The sequence below is a fragment of the Lycium barbarum genome, chromosome 3, assembly GCF_019175385.1.
Source record: "Lycium barbarum isolate Lr01 chromosome 3, ASM1917538v2, whole genome shotgun sequence".
In the NCBI taxonomy this organism is placed as follows: Eukaryota; Viridiplantae; Streptophyta; class Magnoliopsida; order Solanales; family Solanaceae; genus Lycium; species Lycium barbarum.
Window position 1 is genome coordinate 132,527,916 of NC_083339.1, and position 8,890 is coordinate 132,536,805.

The following is an 8,890-nucleotide window of genomic DNA, read 5'->3' on the forward strand; positions in this document are numbered from 1 at the left end:
CTCAATCCCTCCTTGAGAATTGGAGAGTTTAATTACACCCTCTCAATTACACCCAATTCCCACCTAACTGTGTAATTACTTGATCAAACAAACAGACTAAACTGTGTAACTACACTCAATTACACCAAACTCCAGTTATCTGGGTGGCTTTCCAAACAGGCCCTAAATGATGTTGGAATGTCCTTACCTTCTCATTGGCATATCCACTGAGTAAACTAGTGTACTTGACTGCATAGAAAAACATTAAAATATAATTAAATATTAATATTATAAGATTATGTATAAAATTATTTGAGAGAAATAATTTGTGAAAACATATGTACATATTCTAGGTTAAATGTAAAAATACCAATTTAAACTGATACATGTGAAAGACCATATATCAAAACTCAACATTATTTTAGTGAATGACAAAAACACTTCATAATAAGAGGAAATTCAGATAAGATGAATGTGATAAAAAATATTTGCATCTAAAACTATTAGACAACATATATATGATAAGAAGAATTAAACAAAGATTAAAAAGATGTCAACAGAAATGAGTTTTATTGTAAAATAGTTTCCAAGCTCTCTTCTCTTGTCAGAGTGATCTATTCAATCCAAGCTAAATTTTACATACCAATTATTGTGATACGTGATCGTTCAAGATGAAACTAATATTTCTAAAATTAATGGGCAAGGAAAACTTCATAGAATAATTAACTATACGACAGTACATTAACATGAAATTAACATAAATTTAGGATATATAAAAATGTAAGGGTAAAATGGAGAATCTTTTTACCTGAATGCTTAGGGGAAAAAGGTTTAAATTGTTTTCACTTTTTTAAGCTCCAAATGTCTTAATAAAATCAAAAGGGATAATCCTAAAGCTTGCAATTCTTTTTGGGTATTTTACCCTTTTAAAGAAGAAGTAGCTCTAGAAAAAAGGATTTAGAGAGCCATATACTACAACAGTAATAAAGAGAAACTGATCAATAGTCGGCAAGAGAGGGAAACAAATAGTGATATTTTTGAATTTATAAAACACCTTTGGATTTATTGGATTACGTCATATCTCAATTAAAATCGCTGCAGAATCAGTTCAAATTCGTTGCAGAATAAACGCAAACATACCTCATCATTTGTTTTTGATTCCACCAGAATTGAGAGAAGAAAAAAAATACCAAACACATATACAAATTAAATGTACTGATACATATGTCTTTCCGTAGTTTCTCTATATAAGAGAATAACAGACCGTTTATTTTTACCAAAAATCAAGATCAATTTTCTAGCTTTGTGCAATTTAATCTTTACTTGCATCTGTGGTTGTATAGTAGAATGATTTGTATATAGAAGAATATATAAAAGGAGAACAACATGTGAGATATTAGTTTAAATGAAGGAACTAACCTCTTATCCCGAGCGCGATAATATTCCACTGATAATTACAAAATGCTTTATGAAGAAGATGCACAAAATCATAAATTGCTTCTTCTTTAGTACTACTTCTTTAGTGTAATGATACATAGCTCTTCTCAAAGCTGCTCTACATAAAAGAATGACGATCCGTCTATTTTTACCAAAAATCAAGGTTATACTTACCATTCGGCTTAAGCATGCAATACTTGGGAAAGAATATATTAACAACTTGCAAATACAGATTCATTGTTAAGTAAACCTAGAAGATCTAGAGAGATTTCAACAGGAAAAAAAAAAGTTGCATTATAACACGACCAACTACTTACCCCATTTCACCTTGCTTATGACAACTTGACTATCTAATTGTAACACCACATATGGATCGCTCATTCCCTGCAATTTGGATAGAAAATTAAGTTACTAAATTGAAGCAGTAGTGGGCAAAGTCAGTAATGCATTAGAGGTAACCATTCCGCTAACAATCACAAAGCTTTCAGAACAAGATGCACAAAACCATAATTTGCTTGTTCTTTAGTAAGTACTACTTATTTAGTGTGTTCCTGGTTATTAATCTCCTTAATCAAGTAACGGCAATAAGGTTAGTAACTGAAAAAAGATGCTCACTAAAATCATAATAATGGATAATCACATTCTTGCATCCGTTTCATGCCGGGAAAATTGTTTGTGGCAATTAATTATAGGCACGAAAATGACCAGCCATGAAAGGCAAAGAGACTACCTTTTAAGTCTTCTTAATTACAATAATTAGGACATTTATTCTTATAATATTTAGGAAATTCATTCTAATAATAAGATAAATAAGAAATAGGAAGAAAAAGCCAAAAAAAGGAGTAAAAAGATAAATAGGAATGAAGGTCATAGAGAGGTGTCACATCACCTTGTCTATGTCTAACTTTATATTATATATAGATTTAGCGGGGGAGTGAGGAGGGGACCTATAGTGTCTCATATGAGTTTACATGAACCCAATAGTTTTTGCCTAAATCATGTATATGTATTAAGAAATTTACTAAATATAAATATTTGATCTTGAACTTAACTATTATTATATTAACTTAAGTTCATTATAAAAATTCATAAACTTCAAAACTTGAATATGCTTTTGAATCTAAGGCCAACAATTTTAAGAGAAGAAAACAAGAATCAAATCAGAGTGGTCTATACATACAATTTCTTATGATATCTATATCCCTTATCAGTACTATCAGGTCACTACAAGAAAATGTCAAAATTGTGACAGACAAATTCGTCACAAATCATCGATTGTGACGGATTTGTGACGGAATTACGAACGTCCCAGAACCCTTGGTCATAAAATCTTTGTGACAGATTTAAATTCCGTCACAAATATTTGTCACGAAATTGTCACAACCCAGTCCGTTACAATATAGAGCCTTGTATTTGGCTTAAATTCCATCACAAAATTGAGACCCAATTTTTGACGGCTTTCCCCGTCACAAAACAATGACAGAATAATTTCCGTGACAAATTTCTATATCTAGGACAACAATTGTAACTGAATATTTTGATACAAATAAATTGTGACAGAATCTTTGGTCACAAATTGTTTGCCATGCTGCTTTTATTGTGACATATTTAGTATAGATTATGACAAACTAAATAATAATTAAACAATACTTTTGAATTTGACAATATTATTCAATATATATAGTAAATTAGCTAAAAGCATAAAATATAACTAACCATCAAAATATGACAAACATAATATTAAATTTATAATACAAAAACTTACAGTTAAAACACGCAAATACACCACTTCAATAAGCAAAAGTCTACAAAAATTTTAAACTTACAAAGCATCCAACTAACAAAAGTCTGACAACGTTGGAAACAACACTTAGAATATCCAACTAACCAAAGTCTAAAATGTTAAACACTTAAGCATTTGGTGAGTCCCTGTTAGGGAGAGTAGGACTACCAGATGAGCGAGAAGATAAACCCATCACGCTCATCATGTGAGACCATCGATCCTCCATAGACTTAAACCGATCCGAGACCTCCTTCTCTACGCGTTGTTGCACTTCCGCCTCTACACGCTCTTGAAGAATCCTCTCTTGATTTTCTTTCATTCGCAACATCTCTTCCTCAAGTAATTTGATGCGATCTTGATCAGCAGCACGATCAGTCACTATATTGCATGAAGTGGCAAAATTATAATCTTTATACATAGTCAAAGCTTGAGAGCCTAATCCATACACACGTCATTTTTTCTCTCCACCCACAACATCCAAGTATATGTTATTTACATCGAGTTCTTGAACTTCTTGTGAATCATATGATGAGCTTATAGCAGCAGCCACCCTAGCCTCCATTTCATCCTGAAAATACCCAAATAATTAGCTACCAAACACCAAGCTTTCCACAAATAAGTACATATTACAAGAAAAATAACTACATCAGGAATATGTTGAAATACAATTTCACATGGAGGAGAAGAAGACTTGCATCATGGAGTCTATTCATATGGAAGATTTATGCTACCGGTTCATTGAGCCTACATGCATGAGAGCAAATATGAAAATTTTAAAAATTGAATACTATGAGAATCAACTATGGTACAAAAATCATTGCTGGTTTGTGCTAGTTTGCAGGTAATGTGGGCATTTAAAATAAGAGAGATGTTGTTGCTGATACAAACCATGCCTACAGGAGATCTTGTTTGGACAAGAATATAAGGCATTACATGAATGTCAGCATGGCACATTACAACTTTGAATTTGCAGAATTACCTAATTTTTCTACAATTTCTCATGCAGTAACTTGGAAAAACTCTGCATGCAGCAACTGAAGTTTGGGTGGAGCAGTGTGTGATTGGTACACATGTGGCTGAAGGCTAGAATGGGGCACAAGTTCTGCACAGATGCAACATTAATCTAGTATTTCTCTTGAGCCAAATATACTACCAACTTCAATCTGTAGCAGTTGAATACTACTGTAAACTTATAAACCAGTACTCTTTTTGTCCCCAAATATGTAACTAACTTCATTTTTCAATATTCAATCATAGTACAATTTTCTTAGTATAAAAGTCTACTAAAAAAACAGTTCATAAACTTAAACCGAATTGTTAAGATCCTGCACAAAAATGGATGATCAGATGAATACTACTTTATAATGCATCACAAGATCAATAAAATTACTTAGTATTGTTTCATGCAAGTATTAAATGGTAAAACAAACTTTTTGTTTCTCTGTTTCATTTGACATCTTATTGTCCATTATGAATCCAGCCATCTTGCCTTTTTGTTTAATCTTTAATTTTATTGTGGGCCTTAGTTCTTTTTTTTTTCAATTTTAAATAAATGAAATCATACCAAACAAACAACAAAGAGTAGAAAAGGAGAAAGCAGAACAGACTAGAAAGCAGAACAGACTAGCTCCAACAATTATCAGCCAACTTTTTATTTTCTACAGGCTTAAGCTAAAACTAGCATTAAACAAGAGCTATACAATAAGAACATTTCTACACAATTAAACTGAGAAAAAAGCTAGCAGAAAAGGCAAATACATTGAAGAAAACTATACTTACTGCACTTCTACAGAATAAAACTGAAAAAAAAAAGATAGCAGAAAGGCAATTGCATCCAAGAAATAGGCAAATACATTCAAGAAAACTATACCATAAGTTCATTTCTACAATATAAAACTGAAAATAAGCTAGCATATAAAGCCAATACATTCAAGAAAACTACACCATAAGTTCCTTTCTCCACAACAAAGCTGAAAAAAAAACTAGCAGAAAAGTAATTATGCATTTCAAGAAAACTATACCAGATTCAAGAAAGAAGTATGCTCCCAAGCACAAGTTCCATAATCACATTTCTCAGGTGGCCACCAATCCAAAGTAGCACAAATAAAATGTCTATCTATTATATGATATTGATATATATTATATATTGGTATAAAAAAATAATATACTAAATTTTCGGTAAAATCGAAAAACCAAAAAATCGGAAATCTGAAACTGAACACCGAACCGAACACCGAATTTGCTATTTAAAAAAACCGGAACCAAACCGAAACACCGAAACACCGAAAATAAAAAAAAACTGAATTCATTCGGTTCGGTTCGGTTTTTCGGTTTTCGGTATTTATGCCCACCCCTAGAATCCAACATGTGTTAAAAAAGAGGTTTAATAAGAACATTTAGACCTTAACTCAAGAGAGCATTTATCAATCACTACTGTAAACTTATAAACTAGTACTCTTTTTGTCCCCAAATATGTAACTAACTTCATTTTTCAATATTCAAGCATAGTATAATTTTCTTAGTATAAAAGTCTACTAAAAAAATAGTTCATAAACTTAAACCGAATTGTTAAGATCCTGCACAAAAAGGGATGATCAGATGAATACTACTTTATAATGCATCACAAGATCAATAAAATTACTTAGTATTGTTTCATGCAAGTATTAAATGGTAAAACAAACTTTTTGTTTCTCTGTTTCATTTGACATCTTATTGTCCATTATGAATCCAGCCATCTTGCCTTTTTGTTTAATCTTTAGTTTTTTTGCGGGCCTTAGTTCTTTTTTTTAGCAAATAGGAGATGGTTAAGTTACAAAAGAAACTTACGTTAATGCTCTTAGACTTGGGATCAAGATCAACAAAGCTACCATCCTTTCTTTTGTGCAGCTTCTTAAAGACATCCCATGAATTCGCAGGACGACGTAGGTCTATTGCCTGGAAAATAGAGTTTAATATTGAAGTACAAGATAAGGTTAGAGAATTACTCTACTAAAAAGTTGAATTTGATACCAATTTTATAGTATGCTCCACTGTTGATTTAGAACCACCAGTATGCTTGCTTGGACCAGTGCCTGGACCACCAGTCTCACTGTGTCGATTTTGAGTGGCGATACGAGATTTTTCCAACCACTTGTCAGAGGCCCAATATGTCTTCCAACTTTCCCATACATCTTCTGGAAAAAAAGTAGGTCTGGAATGAAGTCCTCAACCCCATCAATAAACCTAGGATTTATAAATCCATCTTCCAATATTCTATCATACATCCACTCACGATTAGAATGATTCATATTGTGCTCTCTGACACAAAGACAAATACATATTAGAGCTTAAATGATGATAAGTTGTTTCTGACCGAAAAGGAAAATAATTTGACAAGATCCAAATATAATAAGAAAAGTCACAAGTTTTCTATTTAAATGAAAGCACTTTCAACGATTATATGTGTTAGCATGCAATAAAAGTTCCAACCAAAGCAAAAATACAATGCCAATATTGAAATAAGGATTACCATTCACTATATAAATACGAAAAATACTTGAAATTGCGTACTTTCTTTTTATCTTTTCACTAGGAATATGCTTGACTTTTGCTTAAATGTTGAAGAACCTCATCCAAAAAAAGAGAATAATAAAACCAAACATAATGGAAATAAGCATAGTGCATCCATACCACAATATTCACAAAATGCCAGTCTTTTCTAGACATTAAAAAAACATAAAAAAAAAGAGTTCAACAATAAAGCAAAATGAGAACTGAGAAGACTGCGTATAACGGAAACCAATATAATGCATTCACACCAGAAAATATGAATAAAGTACAATCCATTTTCTACTCACACCACATAAACATCAAAATAATTGCAGTAAATGAGTTGAACATATGTTGATAAACTAAATATCAACAAAACTAAGCACAAACCCAGCAAGCATTAGCTAAAGAACAAAAATGGTAGAAACCCAAATGAATTAAACACTAAAGAATGAACCAAAAAGCTTAAAAACTACTTCAAATCCACTTCAGTAAAGGACCCAATTTAATAGTTTGATCAAGATCAAAGATCAATTTTAGCCTAAATCGGAGTTTTTTTTAACTTAGATTAGAGGACCTAACAACAAAACCCAAAAATTATTCACTTAAGAAAACTTATTCAAGAAGAATGGAGACAAATTGGAGCAAGAGTTAAAGGACCCAAAAGTTATTCATTATAGATGAACTAAACAGATGAAGTGAACAGAGAAAATACAAACCTATGAAGTCTAGAAGTGTGCCTTTGGCATTTTTGTTAATTTATTTTGCACAGAGACGTACTCATCACTATTTATTTTCAATTTTGTAGCTATCAAAGGCACTGAGAAGACAATAAGAGTAGAGAAAGGCTCTGAGAAAAGGTTTCCGGAGGTCGGTAATGAATTCCTGAAATTCTATGTTGCGGTGGAAGACGAAAAAGGGTTTGGGGTGGGAAACGAAAATATTGCGGGAATGTTGAAAAATTGATCAAATTTTTCTTAAATTGTATCAGAAAAGATGTCAAAAACTAATTGTGACTGAAAATAGTTTGTCACAAAGTTAAGAATTTATTATTTTATTATATTTTTACATTTTGTGACGGAAAGAACAACCTGTCACAAATTTAGTGACGGACTTGTGACAACTTGTTGTCACATATTTTCATTTCTACAACTTTGTGACGGAAATTTTTTTGTCACAAAAATTATATTAAATATTTGTTACAATTCCGTCACAAATCCATCACTATCAGAATTTTTATAGAAAAAAAACTATTTTTAAAAATTTCGTCTAGATGAGGTTAATTTGTCACAAATCCATCAAAATTCGGTGACAATTTGTGACGGACTCATCCATCTCAAAAATTCCGTCACAATTTTAACATTTTCTTGTAGTGGGTGATGCTGTACGACTTCAGTAGCCTTTTGCCGAAACAAAAATAAAATGTACGTAAAAATAGTTTAACATTTATAAGTTAACACCAAATGTATCACAAAGTTGTTTGACCAGCTCAGTACAGTGAGTGTATTTCATCCTTCCAAAATTAAATTGGTTTATGACTTTATCCGAATCTATATCAATAATTATGGGTGAGACCCAAAATTATTGATATAGATTCTTGAAACGCAACTTATAGCCTGTTTGGCCAAGCTTATAAAAATAGTTTTTTTAAAAAGTATTTTTTTTCAAAAGTACTTTTAAAAAAATTATTTTTAGCTAAAAGCAATTTGTGTTTGGCCAATTAATTTAAAAGGTACTTTTGAGCAGCAATTAGTATTTGGTCAAGCTTTTAAAAAGTACTTCTAAGTGTATTTTTCTCAAAAGTACTTTTCAAAAAAGTGTTTTTGGGCAAAAGCTATTTTTTTTAGCTTCTGAAAAACTACTTCTGCTACTCCCCAAAAACACTTATTTTCTCTCAAAAACTTGGTCAAACACCTCACTATTTTTAAAATAAGCAATTATTAAAAAAATAAATACTTTTAGGGGAAAAATAAGCTTGGCCAAACAGGCTATTAGTATTTCAATTACATTATTTAGGTATAGAGTTTTAAGCCAACACAATTTTCTATATTTTACCTCCCTTTCCACCGTTAGTTACGTGTAAAAATTTATTTGTATTTAATGTTTACATCAAATCATATTGTTTTATCATCATTAAATTAGAAGTTAAGGTTAGAATGTACT

At 31.3% G+C, this 8,890-nt stretch overlaps 1 long non-coding RNA gene across 3 annotated transcripts in view; it reads right to left on the reverse strand.

The window, feature by feature from the left end:
- Positions 1-3,142: 3,142 nt before the first annotated feature.
- The window catches only part of LOC132632620 (uncharacterized), a 10,880-nt gene continuing 5,132 nt past the window's right edge, over positions 3,143-8,890 (reverse strand). The window contains exons 1-5 of one of the 3 annotated variants that reach the window (XR_009579444.1): positions 7,447-7,733; positions 6,209-6,496; positions 6,026-6,133; positions 4,179-4,301; positions 3,143-3,767 (exon numbers count right to left, since the gene is read on the reverse strand). This is a non-coding gene — a long non-coding RNA (uncharacterized LOC132632620). Of the gene's footprint in view, positions 3,768-4,178; positions 4,302-6,025; positions 6,134-6,208; positions 6,497-7,446; positions 7,734-8,890 lie in introns of those variants that run through there. The other 2 variants (XR_009579446.1, XR_009579445.1) reach the window with 2 other exon arrangements.